General features: G+C 47.2%; 1 protein-coding gene across 2 annotated transcripts in view; it reads right to left on the reverse strand.

Moving 5' to 3' along the window:
- Positions 1-25109, reverse strand: part of LOC100121596 (CUGBP Elav-like family member 4) — a 566446-nt gene that overhangs the window by 397508 nt on the left and 143829 nt on the right. The window lies entirely within an intron of this gene.

Raw genomic sequence — 25109 nt, forward strand, 5'->3', positions numbered from 1 at the left:
TATACAGACTGGATAAATAAGCGATCACTTTTGTATAAAGTCTGTATACAATTGGCTGTATATAGACTGTATACAGACTGGATAAATCTTTTCCACGTGGGTGCGTAAATTAAGTTCGTTTAAGGTAGGGCAGAAAATCCGCTAGTTGTTGCTAAGGGACGAATCATCGTCCCGAACCATAGGCTGTAAATCGCCTGATTCTTGGGGTTCACTTATCGAGCTTTCTCGATACGTTTGCGCGTTTTTTCGTGAATCTAGCCTACATAGTCTTGAAGAGGACGGAAAAATACCAAAAAATTTGCATTACTTCTTACCAATCTATGTAAATTTGAATTTTCGCTTGATTTGTCAGACGAGCTTTCGTTTAAAGAGCCACGTCAATTCAAGATTCAGTAAGAACTCTATCCAATAGAACCAGCTATTCTAGCTTGAGTTTAAGGCAGAGTCACGCGCGTTTTCCACAATCATTGCAATACACACATAGCGACCACGCAAGTGACTTTCGTTTTCGCGATTCAAGAGCGAAAACTCGTGCGCAGTCATACTACCGCATCGGACTCACACACGCGCGCGAGTATAATGGGCAATATCTTGCCGTTTTCAAATAATATTAATTGCCCGTCAGCGATCGAAATCAACTTCTAACGAGGCTGTATTTAATACGCGAGGCGGGAAGTCGTTGCGTCACACACTGCGAGCTGCAGTGCAAGTGCAATTAAAAATTAAGCGATTGTTGTACTTTCGCGCGAACGTCTGTATGTACGTTTCTCGCTTGTACAAGGCTACCGCGCTGGAAATTAAGAGCCGAGATATTTTTGTTGCAAAATAAAGAAAAAGGAAAAACACTGTGTATAGTATAAGTAGAGAGAGAGAGAGAGAGAGAGAGAGAGAGAGAGAGAGAGAGAGAGAGAGAGCGAGAGAGCGAGAGAGAGAGAGAGAGAGAGAGAGAGAGAGAGAGTGGAGAAGGAAAGTAATAATAATAAGGCCGAAAGAAACGGTCACAACAATGCGAGCGCGTGCGAGGGCGGCGACGCGACGGCCGCGCCGCGCTCATTAAAAAATGCCCCCCGTCAAAAGGCGCAATCGCATTAAGCCCCGCCGCCGCGGAAAGAGAAAAATGAATATTTCATGTCATGCGTGCGTAATTAGGACAGCTTTTTTAATGAGTGAAACAGGAAAAAGTAGTAGAGTTGGCATTTTGTTTCGCGCGTACATATTTGAGAGGTAGAGAAAAGCCGCCGTTGCACTGTATGTACACTGGGGTTAAACAAAAAAAAAATTAAAAATTTTCCAGATATCCGCGTTTCCCGACTCGACTTCGCAGCTTCCGAAACAATCTCTAACAATTCGCCGCTGCTCGCGCGACATTAGCCAAGTAATGGGCCAAGAGAGGCGCGCGTGATGTAACATCGCCAAGGCAGCGTTAATCTTGCAAGTTTCCGAGCCCCGCTCGCCCGCTCGCTTGCTTGCGCCGAAATAAGAGCAGCTAGACAAACTTTCTTCGCTGTCTGTGTGGGTGCGCGCGCCGCGCAGCAATTTATGCTCTTTTTAATCTCGACTAACGATGAGCGATATGCACCCCCTGGGAAGCTAGTTAGCATTCAAATTGAAACGATGGATATCGAGCAATTATTGCACAACAATAGCGCGATTTCTATGGAAAATCCTCCGATTGTATTGAAATTCGAGTCGATAGCCATCGAAAGAAGAAGAAGCTCGAAATTAGTATTAGACGCAATCCACGCGTATACACACATCGAGGCGCGTCCTCCACTCAAAGTTCCGAACTGCCATTGGCCTGCGCAGCTCGCGCGCGATTTTATATATATATCGACGAGTCTGGCAGCGCAGGCCTTGCGCTCCGTCGAGAAACGGTTCTTCTTGAACTGAGTTTGGTGAAGCCCGTCGGAACTTGCGTACGGCGTAAAAGTTGCCCAAGTCAATTTTGCAGCTGGAGTTGGTAATGCGATTTGTGCCGGAATAAATAGTTGGACGTAAGAGAGAGAGAGGGAGAGCGCGAGACTTTTCCGCAAACTCGTTTTCCGCTCTCTCTAGTGTGCAGAGGATTCCGCGCGACGTCGTTGTGAAGATCTCGCAAGCCCTTTCAGACTCTCCTCTCTCTTCGCTCGCATACCGTTATGCGAGATTGATGTCCTCCGAGCCTACCAGACAGATCGTTTAGATGGGAGCGAGAGGCTTGTGTAAAATATTATGTAAAATCCTTGCGCAATTTGTTTGTATATAGCCGCCAACTGTATACGCGTGTACACAGTTCCGGTTTATTAGAGCGATTTACGCAACGACAAATCGAGAGAGAGGGAGAGCACATTTCCGAATAAGCCAACTGGCGTAATCGGTCTATTCTAATTCTCTCCCCTCTTCACACAGTAGTATAGCCGATGCAGCGGCAGTAGTCGCTCTCGTGTATATAATCCAACGAATGAAAACTTACGCTAATTAAAGCGTTAATAGCGCCGCGGCCGCGTGTGTACGTAACGACGTTACTTAATCCCGAGAAAATGAAACGTGCCTTTCTCGCGCACACGCGCGAGCATGCCGGCCGGGTAAACAGTGCCGCGGCGCCGCGCGCGAAATTTTTTCTCGCCGCTACGCAGGCTTTTAATTAAATTCGCCGAGGAATTTACGGGCGGCCTAAGCAGACTTTTTGCGCTCTTATGGGGATTTGATAGGACTGGAACGAGACCTGCTGCGCGAGGCTGTGTGTGTATCGGCTAATTGAGCTGTCTTTCGCGAGAATAAGAGGGGGAAAGAGTTCGACGATTTATCGAGGATCTTATTATATTTGTCTCCGCCGCGCTGTAGGGAGTGTGTATGAATAAGAGACTCGAAACAAACAGCTCGTGCATTTTTCATGAGTAAGGACGAGAGACGGATAGAAGCTTGTACGCAACGTCACGCACAGGTGCAGCGCAGAGAAATAGTTCTTTATAAGCGCGAGAGCGCGGATATCGCACACACGCGACCGCACTTTCGATAATTACAATGAGCCGCACACTTCCTTTTCCTCGTTGATTATTTAAGTGACTTTTTGCCCCCTCTCTCTCTCTCTCTCTCTCTCTCTCTCTCTCTCTTATACTAACTCTTTCTCCTCGTCGACAATCAAATGGCGCATTAGAAACCCTTTAACATGGCGCATACGTCAAGAGAGAGAGAGAGAGAGAGAGAGAGAGAGTCACTCGCTCGACGTTCAATACTCTTGTCGTATTGACATCGACGGCTCTCTCGACGCGGTCACATTAGGCGGGCGGACAGCGGTAACGATTTTCAATAGGCCGCCCGCGCGCGACACAATGACTATATATGTATACACACGGCGGCAAAGAAAACTCGCGGCGACGGCCGTCGAGTGGACAATGGCTCACCGCGAGTCCATTATAAAAGCCTCGCTGAGCGTTTTCTCCTACTTCGATCTTTCTCCCTCTCTCTCTCTCTCTCTCTCTCTCGTCGAAAAAACGAATGAATAAGAGAGAGGGAGCGAGAGGGATAAATGAAATTTATTATGCTCCGATGGAACAAAGGGCCGCGACTCTCCGGGGATGTAATATCGGGAAAATGGCACGCTGGTTTTATATGGATTTTTAGGGACGAAGCGAGGGGCGGGGAGAGGTACCTTTTTTTCTTTGTCTTCGCTGCGTGTAATAGCCTCCGATGATCGAGGAGCGAGTCCGAGCGATCGCATTATGTGACCTTGCAGTAGTAGTGTAGGGAAAGCATATAACGGCGGAAAATTCAAAAGTTTGCAGCGCGCGCGCGACGCGAGAGATTTTCAAAGAAGCATTACCAGACGGTAAATAGCCGAAAGAGCCGGAAAAAAGGATATAAGCCGCGGAGAAAGTTTGACCGAAGAGGGTATATATTATTATTTGCCGAGGCGGGTCGCGCGCGAGCAATGCAGAAGCGACGCGGCGCGCTCCCTTTCATGCCCAAACAGCTGTGCGGCATTCTAATGCTCTCTCTCTCTCTCCTTCTCCTTTTCCTTTCAAACTTAACCCTGCGAATTGCGTTATTCAAATTCTCCCGCGTACAGCAATTTCTCGATATATGCAGCAGAGCGGCGGCCTCTCTGTGTATAAGAAGCCATATAGCGCCGGGGTTATATCCTATGTGTGAGCTGCCATTGCCGAGCTTTCCGAGACTAGCAATGCTGTGTTACGCGCGTCTTTTCAAACGGATGACGCCGTTTGACGAGCTTTGTGTGTATATTTCCATTGCGAATGCGCTAACGCTCGACTTGCCGTTCTAAATAAGTGCGACTACTGTCTATAGTCCGAGGAACACGTCGATATAATCTTTTTTCCAGCGACGAATGCACGAGAGCAAAAAGTCAGCAACACTAAAAAGTCACAGTGAGAGAGAGAGAGAGAAAGAAACATCAAGAGATATAGAGCGATGGACAGGCCAGTGCGCGGGCGGCGCAAAAAGGCAAAAAGGAGTATTTTCGCGTGTAAAAGAGAATATAAAAACTCGCAGCCTACGCGTACACGTATACACGGCGTGTTCGATCGGTTCGAAAAAGCCTCTCTCTGGTCGCGCGATGCTGCAGTATTTCGGAAAAAAGGCCGCATGACTACTGCAGGTGGTGGTAGCTAAAAACAATCTATTCGCGCCCCGCGCGCACACGCCTACAAAAAGGGCTAAAATGGAGCGCAATCGTCACGTGACCCACTCGGCCCCTCTCCTACGAGGCTTTTACATCAATATCGTTCTCCGGCGATAAAAAGCTCGTCGTTACCCTCTTTTCTCTCTCTCTCTCTCTCTCTCTCTCTCTCTCGATCCGAATTAAAAACTAATAAAATGTAGGACGGCTATACATCCGACCAATAAAGTTCGGCTCTTCATTTAACGAGTTATCGAGCTCCGACGACGGCGACGAGAAAGCTTAATTCCGCAAACAATAATTGCTACTGGAGCATTCAGCCGTAATCAAGGAGGCGTCATCCGCGCGCGCGAGCGACAAAAACTCTTCTCCGTTTCTTCCTCTTCCAGCGCTTCGCGAGAGTCCCTAATTAAATCCCTCAACAAGCCGATTCATCGATGCGCCGTGTATATAACGATCTCGGAAGTGTATACCGACTTCGTAAAAAAGTCGTCAATTTAAAGTTCTCATTATTTACTGTGCACTCTGGGACACGAAGTAGCGGTAAAAAAGCGGAGCGTGTTCTTATCGATTTCCTCATCAGCCCGCGCACTTTGTGCACAAAAATCCGTACACGCACGAAGCTCCTTCATTATGCACGACTACTCGCACAAAAAGCTCGGATGAATAACTAAGAAGAAGAAGAAGAAGAAGAATACAAGCGGAGCCGTTGGTTCTTATGCACAGAGAGAAGAGAAGCAAGGGAGAGAGAGTTCGGCGAGTCCTTAATGCGTAGAGCCAGCTAGCGCGCGAGTCTGCCCCGGCAAATAAGGCGCGACGCGCTACGCTACGCCGGCTTAATGGACTCGCGAAACTTGGTTAAAAAGTGTGTCAAGTCGACGACGACGTCGGCGGCGCATCAGCTCGTTATATATCCGCGGAACGGAACGAGCGGATTAAGTGGCCGGAACTTTGCTATACGCTCTACTTATTAAATAGAAACAATTTTTCCTCTACGAGAATCCGATGAAAAATTAATAACCGACCGAGTCGATGAATAATTCAAGCCCAACATATTATACCATTACTACTTTCTTTCTACTATACTCTCGACCCCCTTGGAAAGTCACATGTCGCCGCGATGTTTCATCGGGACACTACAGAGCGAGACTTTCGGATAAATCGCTGCAGATAACGCACCAACGTCCCTTCGTCACGTGTGTAGGCTCGTACATCATCCGACATTCAATTTCGCGCAGACGAGAGAGGGCGAGTTTATCTGAGAGTACAGAGAGCGAAGAATGCGTGCCAAGATTTTTTTTCCGCGCACGGGGGAAGAAGTTTCGAGGAGAGAGCTATACGCGAGCGGCTTGGTCAGCCGAAGAAGAATTATTCCGAGCCTCGTGATGGGAGTATCATTGCTCCAGAGGGGGCTGCTTTTTTCTCCCCCTTAAAGAGGGATACATCGTGTGTACAATCGGTTGGACGGGAGCTATTCTCGAACGGCCCAGTCGGAAAAAGTGCGACTGCATAATGCAGCTCTCTAAAATAACACGTGTCTCTCGTGGATTCGCCAAAAAACTCACTCGAAAGCAAAAGAAAAAAAGAGAAGACGAAGGAATCCATCTGCTGGAAGCTGTTAAGAATTCAGACACGGCTTCGCGGCGCGAATATAATCCGCTTATGAATTCGTAAGCAATATCGCGTGTAGAGCTTTCGACGACGACCCAATTTTTTACACTCCATCGCAGTAGGCTTCGAGCTGAAGTCTGCATATCTCTCGGATAGGCGCATTTCGTAGGATATCGTGTTACGTAAAGCTCCAAGAGGAAGAGAGAGAGATTATCGCGCGCTCACACATACACACACACACACACAGACGGGATGAAAAATAGCATAGCAGCGGGGCGAGAGAAGAAAACGAGGCAAGTTTAGCCGAAGTATATACAAAGTTTCTTCTCTTCTCTTCCCTAGACTCCTCTTAGGCTCGCTCGCTCGCCCGTGGCCTAATTAAGCCTGGCTTCGTATACTCTCTCTCTCTCTCTCTCTTTCTCTCGTCCTTTTACGTCATTTAACGCACGATTACGGAAGCGCTTATTGTTAAAATATGCATTTGCGATAAGGCTCACTCACTCGTGTCCGTAATTTACTTATTTATGCGGCGGGCTTTAATTATATGGAGGGGAATGAGAAGGAGAGAGAGGTGAGGTAGTTTCTTACGGCTAACTTTTTAATTGTTTTCACGAGGTAGTGCTTCTTCTCTCTCTGTTTTTTTCTTTTACCTCCTCGAGAGAAAGAGAGAGAGAGAGAGAGAGAGAGAGAGAGAGAGAGAGAGAGAGAGAGAGAGAGAGAGAGAGAGAGATGTTCGGTCACGGCTGTTCTCGAGCAAGTTAAGTGAAAGATAAACGTAATTGAAAATTAAGTTAGCGAGGGGTGTTTTATGGTCTGGTAGAATTTTAAACAGGCTTCCTCTCCGCTGCTCTCTTTTTTCTCCCCTCTTCTCCGCTTCCTCCGCGATCTTTGATTATCAGAATACACGAGAGGCAGCGCAGCGAAACTACGGAATTTAATTCTTCCTCGAGAGAGACGGAGAGAGAGAGAGAGAGAGAGAGAAAGAGAGAGATAGAGAAAGAGAGAGAGAGAGAGAAAGACACAGCCTATTAGCCGGGAGCGCCGTCGCGGCTTATTTATCCAACTGCGAGTAGCTAGCAATCCTCTTAGCCGCGGAACAAAGAGACGAGAGGACATGGAGAGAAAACAGAACAGCTTATTATACTCGCAAGCTCTCTCTCTCTCTCTCTCTCTCTCTCTCTCTCTCTCTCTCTCTCTCTCTCTCTCTCTCTCTCTCTCTCTCTCTCTCTCTCTCTGCCTCATCGATCGTCCACAATTTTATTTTATTTTTTTCAAACTACGCCCGATAAACGCGCAGCTATCAATCTCGGCGCCTAACGTACCCTTAATTATTTCGAGGACACGACAGCAGGGACGAGGAGGAAACTGCCCATATAACGGAGGCGCGAAGTGAGCGTGCTGGAGCTATTAGATAAATACAGTCACGAGCTAGCGAGCCGGGCGCGAAAATACGAAAATGAAAATATAGGAGAGTCTGACACGGATGGAGATTTAGGGGTCGTGTATGTTGCTGCCTGTTTTCTTGCTGCTGCTGCTTTTCGCTTCATTATTTTTTGTTATTTTCACCCTTCGAAATAGGGAAGCATTTCGAGCGTGACTACGCGCGGTGGCACTTTCTGAAATTAGTTTTTTCGAGGCCGACGACGCCGAGATTTCGGTGATTAAATTTTAAGCGTTTCAAAATTTTTTTCTCCGGTCGCAAGCGCGAAGGTCGACGTAAAAAAAAATATACGAGAACACGGATTCTTTGTTGGAGACCATAAGCGCGAGACTAGAGAGAGAGAGAGAGAGAGAGAGAGAGAGAGAGAGAGAGAGTGAGAGAGAGAGAGAGAGAGAGAGAGACAAAAAGCAAACAGTCGCTTTTTTTCGAAATACACAGATGAGTGACTACTCTTGGCTCATTTCACGCTTGTTTTATCTAACGGCGCGCGCTTCTCGCTCGGAGAGATAAAAATGCTGCGCTGCAGCCGTGCGCGCGTATAAATCGATCCCTTCTCCGTGTGCACGAGAACATTTTTGCATTCCTCTTCTCTCATCTTTAGTAAAAATATTGCTTATTTTCCGAAAACATTTTTTCCCTCCTCTCCAGGACGTACATCTCCGTCAGAAGATGCGCACGACGAAAAATATGCACTATACGTTTTAATTAACGAACGTATACGCGCCACAACTTTCTCCGGCGTATCAGAATTTATCGCTTATAGCATCGCGCGTATTTACCTATACACTTTTTTGTCGCTGGCCTATACGAGTGCGTATCGTAATTCCGAGAGCCATCGCGGCTAACTTCCCGGGGACGTGGTATTGAAAATAACGAGCTTCGTCCGCAAAGTTCTACTTAATATAGTACAAGCAAGTCGACGAAAAAAAAAATTCTACCGCGAGAGCTGTACGCGCGGGTATATAACGTACATCGTGAAAATGGTGAGAGCCTCCGGCGAGAAGTCCGAGAGTAAAAATTGTACGCTGCACTAAAAATAGGTGAAATCGATATCGAAGTCCGAAGTAAGCATTCGCGCATGTGTCCGTATATTTATATATACATCTCCCTCGAGTGCTGCAGTGCTGCAGTCCGTGTATATTCTATATTAAGAGATAAAAATCGTTAGCCGAGTACACGGCTCGGACTGTGTAGTAAAAATTTAGGACGAAGAATTTGAAATTTATTAGTGTCTGATAGCAGCGTGGAATATACATGCAAACGCAGCGATTTCAGGCTATTTTCCAGAGGTGAGAGATTGTCAACAACGTTTTTGTACACACAGCGGAGAACGAAGACAAAATCTTCAAAGCCGCCGAGCGGCAAGGCCGTACTTCAAAGTTCGCAGCGTAGCAAACACACACGAGTCGAAAAACGAAGTTCAAAACAGCTCGCTTCGCGGAGGGCTGCAGCGTTGAATGGTCTAAGAGGGTTGTAAATCTACTTTTTTCAAAAAGCCCGCGCTAAACGAGCTTGCGAGACTATGATTATACGAGAAAAAAGTCGCTTTGAAAAATATACAATATTTTGTACCGCAAAAATACACGGGAATTCTTGCCCTCGCATCTGATGCGAGCATCGTAGTATCACCTTAAAAACAGAGAGAGAGAGAGAGAGAGAGAGAGGGAGAGGACAAAGGAAAAGGCAAGCTCGGAAGCTCCGAAAGACGGAGAAAAAGTCCGTCAAGGTAAAACGATACTCAGGCATCGCGAGGAGGGAGAGAGAGATAGAAAGAGACACAAAGACGATTGCGGTCGTCTCGAGGCAAAGTTTTTCTTCTACTCGCATGCGAGACTGCTATTATTATGAGGAGAGAGGAGTCCCCTCGAGAGATGACGCTCGACGTGTTTTAGACGGAATTTGCGAGACGACGACGCAGCTCTCGAAAGGATGTTTTGAGTAAGAAAATATACCAGCTGGCATATTATACCCCTTCGCATACAACGACTTTAGTTGCAAAATTAATACAAATCAACTAAAAAGCTCATAGGGCTCATAGTCACCCACTTTTACACTCGGCGCTAGCCCGCGGCTTGGATTAACTCGCGCTCGCTCTCATTGTTGAAACATGATATCATCTCTTTGGCGCTGCAGCAAGAGAGAGAGAGAGAGAGAGAGAGAGAGAGAGAGAGAGAGAGAGAGAGAGAGAGAGCGGGTAGGTAGACGAGACCAGCAGTAGTTCCGCCGCCGCGAACACTTCCCTTCAATTAGAGCTACTAGCCTTCCCCTACTTCCGAGTCGAGATGTGCCTGCAGCAGAGGACGGCTGGCTGGCAGACACGAGAAACTCGAACAGAGCGCGCGAAATGCTAACTCTGCTCCTCTCTCTCTCCCTGGGTGAACTACGTCGATTGAGATCCGAAACTTCCAGAGGAGACAGAAGAGAATGGGGTGATGCTGCGCTCTCTCTCGGATGTAGCCTCGATTCTGTTGCGCGCATCGCTGTTTGATTGCTTCCTGTTACTACGCGAGGATCTGTCGGCTGGCTTGGATCATCTGATCTGACTGAGGCTTTTTTTTATTTCTATGAAAATCCTTCGGTGTGTGTACATTTACAAACCGACTCGCTGTGCAGCAGCTCGGTCGGCTTTATAGATAAAAGTAAACGGAATAATTTCAAGCAAACACGCGAAGGTAAAAGTCGACTTTTTATTTTTTTTCTCTTTCATCCAGTACAACTTTAACACTCCTACATGCAATCGGCTTGTTTAGTCTGTTCGCCTACATATATCCGTCCGCGCGTGCAAGAGCGATGAGGAAAGAAAAGATTTAACGTTCGCTTTTATTTGCCGCTGCTGCAGCAGCAGCGCGAACAAAAAGCTTTTTCTCGTTTACGCAAGCGTAAGTGACATTTCGAATGGCGGATAAAACAGAGAATACGAAGCATCTTTCCTTATTTTATCCCCCCAGATCTTGTTCCTTTTTACATAGGTTGCAGGCGCGCAAGCGAGAGAGAAAGAGAAATAGGCCAGCGAGAAGAGCGAGAAACCAAACTGAAGGCGGCGGCCGGAAGCAGGTAAGAAGGCGCTGGAGAAATAAAACGAAAGAGTATACGAAGATGCGCGCTGCGAAAGGCAGTGTTTAAAGTGGAAAAGAAGGAGAGGAATGTGGAACTAGCTACTGAGCGGAAAAAGTGCGAAGGGATATAGATGCACGGCAGGAATTTATTTACCCAAGTTTTGAACTTTCTTCTACTTGGCTCTGCTGCATTTCGACTGAATGCAACGCGAGGACGAAGCGGGCTTGAATATATGCGGAGAGCGGAATTCGAGCGTGCGACGATCGACATACGTCGACGCGTGTCCAACGGTTCGAGGTAACGAAATTATCTTAATCCCGTAGCTGATCGCTCGACGTTTAACAGATATATGGCAAGTCGTGTGTGTGTGTGTCTATTTGCCAGAGCTTTCTGCCTGATGTGTGTCATCGAAATGAGAGACAATGACTCTTGATCTCTTGATACTGTAGAATCTAAATTTCGAATATACTGTACTGGTACTCTTCTGGCGAATAATTAAAAACCTCAGCGATGAAAGAAACGGAAGGACTCGTTGTCGAGTGTCTTCTTCGTCGTTCTTCTGTAGACGTCCCCGCAGGGCCGAACGAGAGTCTTTTTTGGAAGATCGTCGGCTGGGGGTGAGATGAGTTGTACGCTTTGACTGATAGGATTTTATATACTTGGAAGCAATACGTTCTCTTGCTAAATGCTTAATACAAAATAAAAAAAAACATATTGTAGGCGAATTTATTTACAAAAATGTTTGTTCTTAACTTTATTGCGTGTCAAATGCATCAACGTTACGACGAAACAGATGAAGCGGAAATCGAGCGGGTGACATTCTACAAACGTCAACTTACATCAGACTCATCAGTCCATTGGACATAATGAAAGCACTTTCTAATTACGCAGCTGATAGAAAAGAGTTTTTCTTGCGTCAAAAAGTCGCAACATTTCCTCGCACGTACAGCATACCGTTGATTGAACTCGAGCCTCCCAAAACCTTACCACGTGGCCATTCGCAAGAACGCCCTGGACTAGACTGACAAGCTCTCGTTTCAGGCTGAGTCGTGTAGTCGTAATCTATACTACTCTTTTGGAACAAGTTCGTAAGACCGGGTACACTGGCAACCTTTGGCTCCTCATCTCCTGCCTCTAATAGTAGTATCTATATTTCACGATCATAAACTTTAATAGAATCGAATGAAAGTCTTCAGAAAATAATTAATCGGACCATACGAGAGGTACCATATCTTCCAATCAGAGATTTCGCTAAGACGATTTGCTAACACACAACCGGCACTTCCTCCGCCAACGATGATAAAATCGTACTCCGGAAATTCATACTGATGTGTACTGTTCAACTGATTATCGTATGAATATCCCATGAATTCCGTCACGAACATGAGAAACTGCAACATTCCTGGACTACATAGCGTTGTCGTAGAATTTGGCGAGCATATCGCTGCGTTGCTACCCAGAGACCAAACCATCCTCGCGGCAAGTTAAAAACTGGCGACATCTTTTTTGTTACTTAGAATTTCAGCTGTTGTTTGTTATCGCGTCAAATTTATTATTCAAGTACGTGGACCCGAACACAGCATACAATAATAAAGAGATAACGGTTTACTTGGAAAGAAGTAATCGTTTATTTAACCAAACTAAAAGATAAAAGTTTGACTTCGTAACCGTGCTTTGACCTTGGATCGATCTTGCCCATATAGCTGCGTTTTTAAATCATAAAGAAAGAAGTACGCTCATGCATTGTTCACCTTTTTGAAGAAAAATAACGTTAAACCACTAAACATTTACCCAGATGTCATTGAAATTATCCAAACAAATTTATTTATTCAGCTTTGCGCTAGTTTTAATTCCGGCATCGCGACCAGCTCAAAACAAGCTTCATTTTAAAAATTTCTATTCAACGCTTTTTGGGTCACAATCCCGAAGTTGAGGTCATTCGATCCTCGAGAAACAGGGCCATATCGTTCCCGACCTCGAAGAAGAAGCACTGGCAGAGCAAAATCGATATTTAAGACTGTCTGCTGGTTGTGAAAATTTAATAACCTCCCCTCAGTCCCGAACACGTGTGAAAACGCCGGGCTCCCGCCGATATTAAATCTCGGGCTGTGACGGCGAATAATTAAAGGCCTCGGCGATGAAAAAAGAGCAAGGACTTATTTTCGAGTGTCTTCTTTTGTAGACGTTCCCGCGGGGCCGAGCGAGAGCCTTTTTTGGACGATCGACGACTGAGCACAAGGCGAGTCGTTCACTTTGAGTCGACGAGCTCACAGCTCCAGGGATTTGAATTTCGTAACAACAGCTTTGCCCGCTGAACTCATTCTAGCCGAGTGGCGATACGTTATCTCGAGCAAACATTGGCTCCGAAATTTTTAATCGCACACACGTTCTCTCGTCAAATTCAAAGTGTTGAAGTTACACAAACAGTTGGCCTGAAAAGTATTGCACACCTTATTCTAATTCTATTCATACAGGCATAAAATCATTCGTCGTACAAGCCCATCGCGAAGAAAGTCCGGAGCAACAGCGCCGAAACTCGGCCTCCCGCGAGAGCACGACACCTCTCCCTCTCTCTCAGCAGCGGCGCGGTGGTGGCGGACGGGCGTGCAACCGCGTCTAAAATCCATTCTGTGCAATTAAGTCAAGACTCGACTCGAAGGCGGGGGAGAGACGCGCTGGATATTAATATTCGCGGATGTACGTACAAAGCGGAATAATAATTCAACGCCCAGCGTCGAAAGAGCCACGGCGCGAGCGCGCTACCTCGAAGTTTCTCTTAGCCGCAGTCGCGCGCGCAAGGCAAACGCGAATTCAATTAGTTCGTATTTATTACCACCTCCTCCCGCGACGATTTATCTTGCGCGCCCTCGCGGTAATCTCGCGCTAGGTTAAGCTTTGCCGCTCGACCGTTCCTTTTTTTCTCTCTCGCTCTCTCCTTCTTCTCGCTTTTCTCTCTCGTCTCCCGAGGAGGATCTTTTCTCGTTTTGCGATGAGAGAGAGAGAGAGAGAGAGAGAGAGAGAGAGAGGGCTGGCCGAGCACAAGTTTTTGTTTGAGTTCTGCCGGCGAGACTCTGTGTTCCTTTTCCGGAAGTAGTTGCGGGGGGCAGAGGTTTTGTTTGTCTTGAGAAAGAGTGAGAGGAGCTGGGGGATGTAGGTGTTAGTTTGCACTGTTGTCGGCGAGACGATGCCGATGCTGGCCGGCGCAAGAGAACGCTTAAATTTCTTCCTTTTTTTTCAGCGCGCGAATCTCGTTTTCGACGCGTTACTTTGATGCCCTCGCTACGATCAGGTTAGAAGGTGATTTTCGAAGGTGATCGGTTTGTCGATCTTTTTTTTCTGATGGCACCCGACAGCCCTTGAGCTCGCTAAATTCTAACCCAGCAGCAAAAAATCAAAAGCACGAAATCTCTCTCGGAAAATAAAGAAACCGCACAAGCATCTAACCTCGCGCAGCGTAACAAACGACATTTTAATTCCGCCGACAAATCTCTCTCCAGCCCTCCTCCTTCTCGGCAAAGCGGCAATAAAAAAGCACGCGAGCCGCAGCTATACAACGAGCGCGCATACACGTTAATTCCGCACACGAAAGAAGCCGAGTCCGCCGCATGGTGTGTCCGAGCGAGTGAGATCCGCCAGGAGAGATAATTCGCGGCCAGGTTAATTGCGAGTTTATGCGTTGTTTAGCCGGCACCACCGAGAGAGCAATTAGAATCTTGAGGCTAGAGCAGAGCGGGCCGCCACGCCTTATCCTTCCACGGGGCCCCGGCAAAAATTATGTGCGCCCCGCGGCCGCGGGATTTCGTATGCTAATTTCTCGAGACCGTACGCGGCTCTTTGTCGCTGACCGGTAGAGCTCTGTGTATGGTCGCGTAGCGACGCTTTCTTGCGGCGAAGGATTTTTCCGGATCGAAGAATTTGCCCTCAGTTTTTATACGCTACACATACGTCTATACTACCCACACGAAGCTGAAAGGATATTCCAACGGATGAAGAAAAAAAATGAGAAGACACCGCGCGGCAGGCATTATTGTCTCGACGGCGGCAGCCACAAATTACATCCCCAACAGCTAATACAGCCGCGTGAGGCACAATGCATATACACGGCCCAAGATAAAGCACAACACTCACGTAGCGGCGGCGGCGCTCCTCGAGACATAAATTCCAGCGTTATCCTTATCAATTGAGCCGGGGGAGCGCACGTAGCCGCACTAAAGCGCCGTTGCAGCAGTAGGACTTTTAACGCGGCGGCGCAGGCGGCCTGGGGAAAATCGGAAACTCGAAACTACAACGCCGCGCGCGACGAATGATTAATGCGCGCGAGCTTCCGTAATTAGAGACTCTGTCCTCTCACTCTTTTTCTTCTTCTTTTTTCCTTTGCGATACGCGAGAAACTCGCGAGGTTTATGTGTTCACGTACACACGCGAGCCGCGAATTATTTAGAGGAGAAAGAGAGATCTGATGCAGCGCCGGCATGTGTTTTTGAGCGAGCGACTTCCTCTGCTGTTGAGATTTTCCGCTTTTTAGAGCGAGGCTCTGCGCGTGAGCTGCGTTACGAAAGTTTTTCGGTGGGCGGAGAGCGCAGGGGGGCGTAATGAGTTTTCTCCCGCCATACGTATGCCCTGCAGGTTTCTTGCGTCATCGCGAGCGCGAGGATATAATATAACGCCGGGCGTTTTTTCACGGCGGTTTAAGTTTATCCGTTTCATCGGCTCCGCATCTTTACGAGGCGGGCATAAATATACATCTCTCAAAACAAAACTTATAACCCTAACTCAATTCCAGAGCGCGAGGCTCGAGATAGCCGAAAAAGGAGTAGACGACGACGAAGGCTGGCTCTCTCTCTCTCTCTCTCTCTCTCTCTCACTCCTGTCGAAACAGCCTCATAAAGCCGCAGGAAGAGGGAATAAAAGCGCACGATTAATTTTAAAGCTCTCTCTCTCTCTCTCTCTCTCTCTCTCTCTCTCTCTCTCTCTCTCTCTCTCTCTCTCTCTCTCTCTCTAAACACAAAACATCCCTTCGAGCGCCGCGGGTTACGGGGTAGGGGTGTATGGTATCCGCTGGCTCTCAAGCCGCGGCCTATGAATCAAGTTAACGTTTCTTCGAATTTACGCGGGCCGCTCATAAAACGCCCACCGCCGGCGTCCCCCGAAGACAATCGTCCTGTCCATAAACCGTCGTTCGCGTCATTTCGCAGTCTCGACGCGGGCGACGGAAACTTTAGCCCGAGCGAGTCGTAAAGCAACGACGAGGCTCGCTCGCGTTTTGGGCTTGTTGTTGCGGGATAATGAATTTTCTCAGTTGAACTGCCTCGCTTTTACAGCATCACACGTGTTCTGATTTTCGAATCGAGCGTTTTTGAAAAATTTCGCCGTTCGATGCGGCGAGAAACGTTCGTCGCTCTTTACGATTCGCAAATCGTCGAGCAAATCATCTGCGGAAAGGGATGAAATAAAAAGGGTGGAACGAAAGTCGAGGGAAAATGGCGTTCGCTGAATAGACGCGGCGACGCTGGACAAATGATATAAGATTCCTTCGCTGAAAGATGCTCCTAATAAAATGGAGGCTCGTTTCTCTCTCTCTCTCCCTCTCTCTCTCACTCTCTCTCTCTCTCTCTCTCTCTCTCTCTCTCTCTCTCTCTCTCTCTCTCTCTCTCTCTCGCTCGCTCGCTCGCGCTCGTCGTCGTCTCTCGGGAGGAGTAGTAGATGTGGCCACTTGACGACCTCGCGCTCGCGCCACTCGCCGGAAAAGGCTTTCCTTTCACGGGCTGCCGTTGCTTTTCGCGGCACTTCTCTCTCTCTCTCTCCCCTGGATTTTCCTCCTTCAGCGCTGGTCTCCACTCTCGCGGGATCTTTTATGTAAGGTATTTTCTTAAAATTTATCCTCGCTCGCTTTTTGCGCGTGCTTCCGCCTGCCTTTCCTTCCTTCCTTCCTTCCGCTAAAAGCTGCGCGTATACGTTTTTTTCTCTGCTTCTTTTGCTTTTCTCAAAAAGAAAGCTTCGTAACTTTACAAATTTTCGAATCAAAGATTTTGATGGATTTTGAGGTTCCTAATTCTGGAAGAGAACGGACAGACGAGCGTTGATTCGTGCAAACTTGTTCTGACGAGTACGAAGACGTGGATCGATTCGAGGAAGTAGTGTGTAGGGTATAGCGAAAGATGAAAGATGGGGGCGCGAAATTCGGCCGGGGGTTTATACTCGGGCAGAGGTATTAGATAAAGCTTCCCCCCGATGCGGTATAATTGGCTTAAGCTATATCCATAGAAGCCGTATCCCGGCTAACTCCAAGACGTTCGTAACATTCTTACAGCTATATACCGAGCTGAGGTATATAATACACATACAGTCGACGGATTCGAGTGTAATCGCTATTGACTCGAGCTCTCGTCGGAATTTCGACGTCTTGGTGTAACAATGGGGCGTCAACTATAACACACTCGGAACTGCAGAAATAATAACGATGAACACACGCGCGTCACACTTTGATAGAATTAACCGCACGTAGAGCCTTGTATGCACAAGCAACCTCAAAGTAAATTATCGCGAACGGGCTTGCCTTTGATTCTTCGCACATCAGAGACGCGCTTTTTTCACGTATCAACGAGATAGAAAGAGAGAGGAAAGAAGCAGCGGTAAAGAGAGCCATAGATTTTTCCCTTCCATTTCCGCGGGAGAGTTTGTTGTGCAGAGCGTCGGTTAGAGGCTTTGAAGCGACGAGCTCTCGCAGTGACGGCTTTGCCATTGTTTCGCTCTCGTGTGCTTCTAGCAAGGGAGGCGCTGGAGAAAGAGCGAGTTTGTTAATTTTTAAATTTGATGCCGAGCCTTTGAGGTCGCGCTTCTCGAGAGCCCTTTTGCCGCACATGTGTAGGTGTGCGACGATGCGGTTTCTTTTATGCGCCGTATACGGATGGGCTTTTTAGCTTTTTTCTCTCAGCTGTGCTGTGAGAGCTTGAATGATTGAAAAAATAAACGATAAGCAACGTCATTAATCATTTATACGACACAGTTTTTACCTTGAGTGGGTACGAGCAATGTAGTGCGGCTATTCGACTTACCTGAAACAGAAAATGTGATAAAATCATTAGCAAGAATCATGATGCACGAAATAAATATCGTTAAAAGACGCGCAGCAAAGTCTAAGAACAAGTGCAAAACGTGCTCTCTGACCGTAAAAAGGAATCACTCGCACTCGGCTGTCTCTGAATACACGCGTGATCAAAGTCTCCCAGCCGCTAAGCGAAACGCACTCGCGCTAACGAGCCAAGACATTTTTAAGGGTCTACATATCCTCTCGACTAAGAAGCTTCGAATAGCATTACGTCTATAAGTATCGAGAAATTAATCCACACAATGAGCCTCCCAGACACATTTTTCCGTTCGAAGCCTCAGACAATGGAGAGAAATTAAAGCCGCCCAGTCTGCAAAATTTTCCAGTATACCGTAGCGCGCGGTAACGAAGCTGCGCGCGTCGGCGTATTTATCCGCGAGCGTAGTAGCGAGGCCCATTACAGCATCGCCGCTCGTTGCTGCAGTCGATCTTGCGGAACGTTTTAATGACAGCTTACGCCGCTCGCCGCATTTAGCCTTTTCTCTCTCCCTCTCTCGCTTGCTCTAGAGTCTTGTGTGCGCTGGTTTTTACCCTCTCCCAGAAGCCTGCGAGGGGTTTATCGTAAGGTGTTTGCTTGTTTTCCACCGCTGCTGAGTCGAGAATAGTTGCGCGCGGCTGTGGTTATGCGATATTTTTTTTTCTTTTTAATTGAAGCAAAAATATTGTCGAGTTATTTTTTCTACATAAAAGAGCTTTCTACATACAAGGCTTTAGATTCTACGTGCAATGTTTTATCAGTGTTAATTTACTTGAAATCTACCGCGAAATCTTGATGTAGATAGTGACAGTGTCTGTAAGTCATTGCTCTCTTTTTTTGCTTTTTTTGTGCATTTATCCTTGTTGTGGCAGACTTTCGTACTTATTTAATTACTTAGTGTGGATATGAATGTTCTTTACTGAGGTCTCTAAATTACGAATGTCACATAAAATGAAATAATAAAACAAGTGAAATCGTTTGCAAGAGTGTGTATACATTATTGTTATGGAAAACATCAGTAATAAGTGACAGTACAAAGCAAAAAAAATTGTGAAATCAAAAGAAAATTCTTATCTTCATAACGAAAGTAACAGAATTCGTACTCGCAGACAAACCAAAACTTATCTTTAAGATCAAATTTTAATCCCGGATTCGCATTGCTCATAAGATACGAAATATTCCGACTGAAATAAATCATCCAGATTATAAAGATAAAAGTACGCAAATCATTAACGTCTATTAAAGCTCAAAAATTTCGAGATAGCTGCAGTGTTGTCTAACTCGCGATCGCGGAAGCAAGATGGTGTGGCAACCGGTTAACCAAACTGAGGCTTGCATACAAAATCCGACCAGCTCTTCATGTCAACCGAACGTGCTGGCATTTTTATCATTTCTATTTCAGTATCTCAAGTGGTCAAACGATAAGAATTTTAGCGATACTAAGAAATTAGGAAAGAAAACGATAGCATTCGATAACAATGATGGTCACAGCAATAACTATGACTTCATCATCATTGGAGGGGGCAGCGCCGGATGTGTTCTCGCGAATCGTTTGAGTGAAGTTACTGATTGGAAGGTACAGCCCACTGCATCAATTAAATAATGATAAAAATATTTCGTATAAATAACAAAATATAAAAATTGATTCCATTTATCAGATATTGTTATTGGAAACTGGAGACGAGGAACCTATCATCGCTGATATTCCAGCAATGGGTTTCTTGATATCCGGTAGCAGCGTCGATTACTCATACGAGACCCAACCGGAACCCTATGCCTGCCGTCAAAACGAAGGTAATACGTGTACTTGGCCACGTGGTAAAGTACTGGGGGGTAGCAGCACCATAAATGGAATGTGGTATGCTCGAGGTGTGAAGGAGGACTATGACAACTGGGTCAAACTTGGTAATCCTGGATGGAGTTACGAAGATGTTCTACCCTATTTCAAAAAATCAGAGGATCAACGAGATCGCAAGGCAAATAAATCCAAAACACCAAAATTCATACTTTTTAAAACATGATTACTAATATCGAATGAAAATAATAATAGCTGGCCGAGAATAATCCGAAGAATCATGGCATCGGTGGCTACTTGACTGTTGAAACTTTCCTCGAGACCAGTAAGAACTCCGAGGTAATTCTAGAGGCCTGGAAGGAATTAAACCTTACAGAGATAGACTACGTGACCGACGGCGACTCGATCGGTACCGCAGCTCTCCAGCGTACTGTCATTCATGGTGTTCGCCAAAGCGTCAATGGTGGCTACATTCGGCCAATTCGCGGACGCCGAAAAAATCTCACCATCCAGCTCAATTCCAAGGTCACGAAAGTCATCATTAATCCCAAAACCAAACAAGCTGTAGGAGTGGAGTACATAAAGCTCAAGAAGAAAGTGACTAAAATTGCCTACGCTACGAAGGAGGTTATCCTGTCAGCTGGTTCAATAGAGACCCCAAGGTTGCTGATGCTGTCGGGTATCGGTCCAGCTAAGCACCTCAAGGAATTAAACGTACCAGTGTTGAAGAACATTCCAGGTGTTGGAGCCAATCTTCAGGACCACATCAACGTCAAATCGTTCTTGTTTGACCTAGACGATAAATCATCTGTGCTGGCTAGTATCGAGGATGTGCAGAACGATGTTGTCTACTGGATGAATACCCACGAGGGTCCACTGGCTGGAGGCGGCATCTCCACTACGGTCACCTATCTTCAGACCGAGTACGAGACTCTGCCAGGTGTACCAGACATCCAAGTCAGTATCGGTGCGGGCATGTACGACCGAGAAAAGGGTGAACGTCTGAGCTACTATCCATCGGCCTACTATAACGCTGTCAGCATAGCCGTAACCCTACTCAATCCCAAGAGTCGAGGGGTTTTAAAGTTAAATGCCAGCGATCCCTTGTGGGGGCCACCGTTGATCTACGCCAACTACCTGACCCACCCACACGATATCAACACCACCATCGCGGGCATCAAGCTTGTGAAAAAAATTTTCGGAACCAAGGTCTTTAAAGATAAGGGGTTTAAAGAAAGCCCTCTACCAAGTTGTGCCCGCCTCAAGTACGACACTCGCGATTACTACGAATGCGTGCTGCAATACGGTACCGGGACTGGATACCACCCGGTGGGTACCTGCAAAATGGGCCCGGCTAGCGATCCTAATGCTGTGGTAGATTCGGAAATGAGGGTCTACGGGATTAAGAAATTAAGGGTCATCGATGCCTCCACTATGCCGCAGCTCATAAGAGGTAACACCAACGCTCCTACCGTCATGATGGCCGAGAAGATGAGCGACGTCATCAAGAAGCATTACCTGTCACAACAAAAACAGAAATAAATCTTTTGATAATCTTGACTGTACATCCAACACCATTCTCTTTACCTCCAAGAACACATGTACGCATTAACCGCTTAACAAAATTGCATAAAAACTTTCGACAACGAGACAAGAGAGAGAGAGAGAGAGAGAGAGAGAGAGAGAGAGAGAGAGAGAGAGAGAGAGAGAGTGAGAGAGAGAGAGAGAGAGAAAGTGTAGTAGCATAAATTATGCATCCTCGCGACAGCTTTATCGTTTCGCATCGCAGCGTCGTCTCCCCATCCATCCTCTTTGCAACTTCCCATAGCACAGCAGCAGTAGCAGCAGCAGCACTTCATAATCCATAAATCCAGAAGAAGAGCCGGGCGCGTTTTCTCAATTTCGCTGCAGTACAGAACACAGCTCCTGCTGCTGCTTCCCCTCTCCATCCTTTGTTCGCGTCCATTTCGCGCCTTTGTCTCGGCAGCTCGACTTACTTATCGCACCGCTGAAACCGAAACAAGCGGCTCGCTTGCGCAAGCATTGTGCGCTGCCAACGCGGTTAGCGGCTCGTGTTACACAATGCGCTCCACCTTCTCTCCCATCCCCCTCCCGAGTTTTTCTCTTTCGGTATTTCTTTCTCTTCCCTCCTGCCCCTGCTGCTGCTGCCGCTGCCTCGTCTTTTTCGCTTTTAATTAAGAAAAGGCGCGGTGCGAGTGCCTCGAAATAATAATCGGAGAACGTGAGACGCTGCTGCCGGGTAAAACTGTTTTGTGGAGGGCTCTAAGTATTAAGTGGCGCGATGGAGGTGTTTTTTCCTTTGTTGCCCGGCCTCGCGAGCGCCTTTTTCTTTAACTGCTCTGCCACTGGAAAAGAGAGAGAGACAGAGAGAGAGAGAGAGAGATAGGATGATACCTCCTCGAGACGACGAGGAGGAGAATGAAAATACTCGGGCTTTTCTTGGGAAATTGCACTCGCGGCCGCCTTCCTTTTGTGCTCACTTAATTTTTTTGCGTGTAAATTAAATTCCATTATACCCCGTGCCTCGCCGCGCTTCTCATCCTTTGGGGTATCAAGAGATTTTTAATATTTCCAGCGGCAGCGACGTTATTCTCGCCTGCCGGGGTAAAAATTAGGTACGGCAAACAAGGAGGCGAATAAAGTATTATAACGCAGTCGTTCCTTTCACCGGAGATATATAGAGAGAATCAATAACCATAATTACCGCAACCCCATCACAAGGGGGACAATATCCGTCGTGACGATTCCAGCCGTAAAATCAAAGCTCGCCACACATACAGCAGCAACAGCAGCCCCCGCGAGCACACACCATTACATTACCATGCAAAGAAGCTCCGGAGAACGAGAGAGGGAGATAGAGCTTTATACCTCCTCCTCGTCCCCCGTGAAATATAAATCGCTGCTCATTTCTTTTCCAAGATATTGGTGCAATAAAAGTCGACGGCGCGCCGAGTCTCACCTCCGATACACGCGCGCGAAAGAGCTTCCATCGGAATAAAAGCTGCTGCTGCTGCTACCCGTGGTAATATCAGCGTAGAGCTTTTACGGTCGCGCGTACGCATTGTGTGCGGATGTGTGTAGCTGAAGCAGCGAGATGCGTCGATTTTACGACGGAGACCAATGAAACGGTCTCTTTTGCGATTCTTGCGCGTTAGAGCTCGGATGTAGAAGAGCTTGATGCGATCGGTGTCGAGGTGAGATTATTCGTTTTTCGAGGGATACGTGATGAAAGACGAAGTTTCAAAACCGAAAATCTAGAACCACGTTAATCGTAGTTAAAATGAAACTTTCCCCCAAACGCACAGTAGATAGTGTCCGGCACGGGCAAGACACAAGCCCATATTCTGCTTCCTCGATCCCTCCCCAGTCCCTCGCAGTAACGGCGTATCGCGGCCGGGCTTTTCACGACTGTGCCATTAAAACTGCAAGTAGTTGTTGCTGTAGCAGGTAGGTGCTGTATAAGGCCGCTCTCTCGTTCTCCCTCGCTGTGGTAGCCGCTAGTCGGACCTCGTAACGCGTTATGATTCCCGCGCCGCTACCTCCGCGCGTCTTTGTTTGCGTTTATGCGTATACATAGTAGCCTTTGTCGTAACGGGCGTTTGTTTTTCCCTTTGTTGTGTTAGGGCGACGAGGAAAATGGCACACACTGTACAGCCGGGGTAAGATTTATCAGACGAAAAAGGCCTCCGCACGCGCATTCCACAATATCGGCGAACAGTCTAGTCAGTCTATCCCCCGTCGATCCATTCTCTCTCTCTCTCTCTCTCTCTCTCTCTCTCTCTCTCTCTCTCTCTCTCTCTCTCTCGCTCTCTCTCTCTCTCCATCGAACTTTCGCATTTCTCGGCGGAAAGTTCGGCCGTGGAGGGGGAGTCAGCTTCGTGAGGGATAGCTTCGCTCTACTACTACTAGTACCCCCTGCCGTCGTCCGCGGGAACTTTGCTGCGCGCCATTATTCAGGGATTGACAGCCAACATATCACCGACGCGCATAGGCGCGGCTTTCACAGGGATACGACGCCAATTTATTCGATTGCCGTCTCTGTGTGAATGCGTGTGCGCGGATGTGGACGAGAATTAAAATGCAGCGAAAATTTCAGATCTTCTTTTTATCGGGGTCAAGAAGAAGAAGAAGGAGGAGTTCTCGGTATCTTAGTCCAGCGATCTTAACGAGGAACGAATTCGCCGCGTGTTATCTCTCGTCCGTCAGAGCGAGTCGTCCTGCTTTTTTTGCTATCTCGAAGCGCGCACGAAAGAAGAAGCTACTCCGCCGTGGAGGAGGACAGAAAATTAATCGTGGCTGGGGGGTGCGAGTGACGCTCGCTCGTTTGTTTATCGGGGTTCTCTAGACTTTTCGCTCTAATGAATGCAGTGAGTCGAGAGAAATCTTATTCGCAGCAACAAAGCTTTTTTTCCCAAAAAGTACGGAAAAGCATTGATATTAGGAAAATTTAGGAAACTATCGAAATAGACGGAATAGAATTAACGACCCCTCGCAGGAAAGTAAAACTCAGCAGTTTGCCGAGCCTACAACAATAGCAGCGGAACTATAGCCGCGTCGTCATCTATCCGCAACAGCAGCATTGACCAGTATACACGCTGTATAGTCGTATGCGAAATCCGAAGGCGGATGTTTCTCGCACGAGCGATTCGCTGACTCAGCAGACTACGCGCCAGTCCCTAAATCGCGGCGATAGCTCTTCTCTCTCCACAACAGGCCTCCTCCTTACGTGTAAGCTAATTTCAGGGCTCCGCCACCACCAACAGCTCAACTAAATGCCTGTCGTTGTTTTTTATCCATCATCTCCCAGTCAACTCCGCCACCCTCCTCGGAACAATGGAGAATGTATTTTTCAATCCATGCGGTGGAACGCGACCGCACATTAGCGCGAAATCACGCATTCCGCGAACCGCGGCTTTCTTTCCGCGTGATCCGCGGCCTTAATCGTCGCCGGTGCAATTACGCTGCATTACGAATTTCGAATGCCGGACGCGCGCGCTACTGCTGATATCGCGCTCGACGACGAGAGAGTGTGTAGGGATGGGGTTGAAGCTGGGAATGCCGGCGGTTATTGATTGATCGCGGGGGAGGAATTGGAGCTCGCGGTCGAATAGCTGATCGAGCGTTTGGAGTTTGATGGGGAGGTGAGGCTCGATGGATGGATAGATGATGGCGAGAGAGAAGTTTTTCGAGATTTTTTGCCTTTGCCGGGATTAATAAGCGGCTGCTCTTGATTCGCTTTTGATTAAGAGATGATTCTCATTCGAGGAGACTTATGAGTACTTTTTTGTAAATGCATCTGAATCTCCTAAATGAAGTTGCATTTGGGTGGCCACTTCAACTTTTTTTAAACATCGTCGTTAAGTCTTCGATTGCCTTTTTCAATTAAGAACCAATCTCAACATTTTCACCAAAAGTTTCCTCAGTTGCTCCGCAAAAAGCTCGTACCAAAGGAACACAAAAGCGAATCCCGCACCGAGACTA

The sequence above is a fragment of the Nasonia vitripennis genome, chromosome 1, assembly GCF_009193385.2.
Source record: "Nasonia vitripennis strain AsymCx chromosome 1, Nvit_psr_1.1, whole genome shotgun sequence".
Classification (NCBI taxonomy): domain Eukaryota; kingdom Metazoa; phylum Arthropoda; class Insecta; order Hymenoptera; family Pteromalidae; genus Nasonia; species Nasonia vitripennis.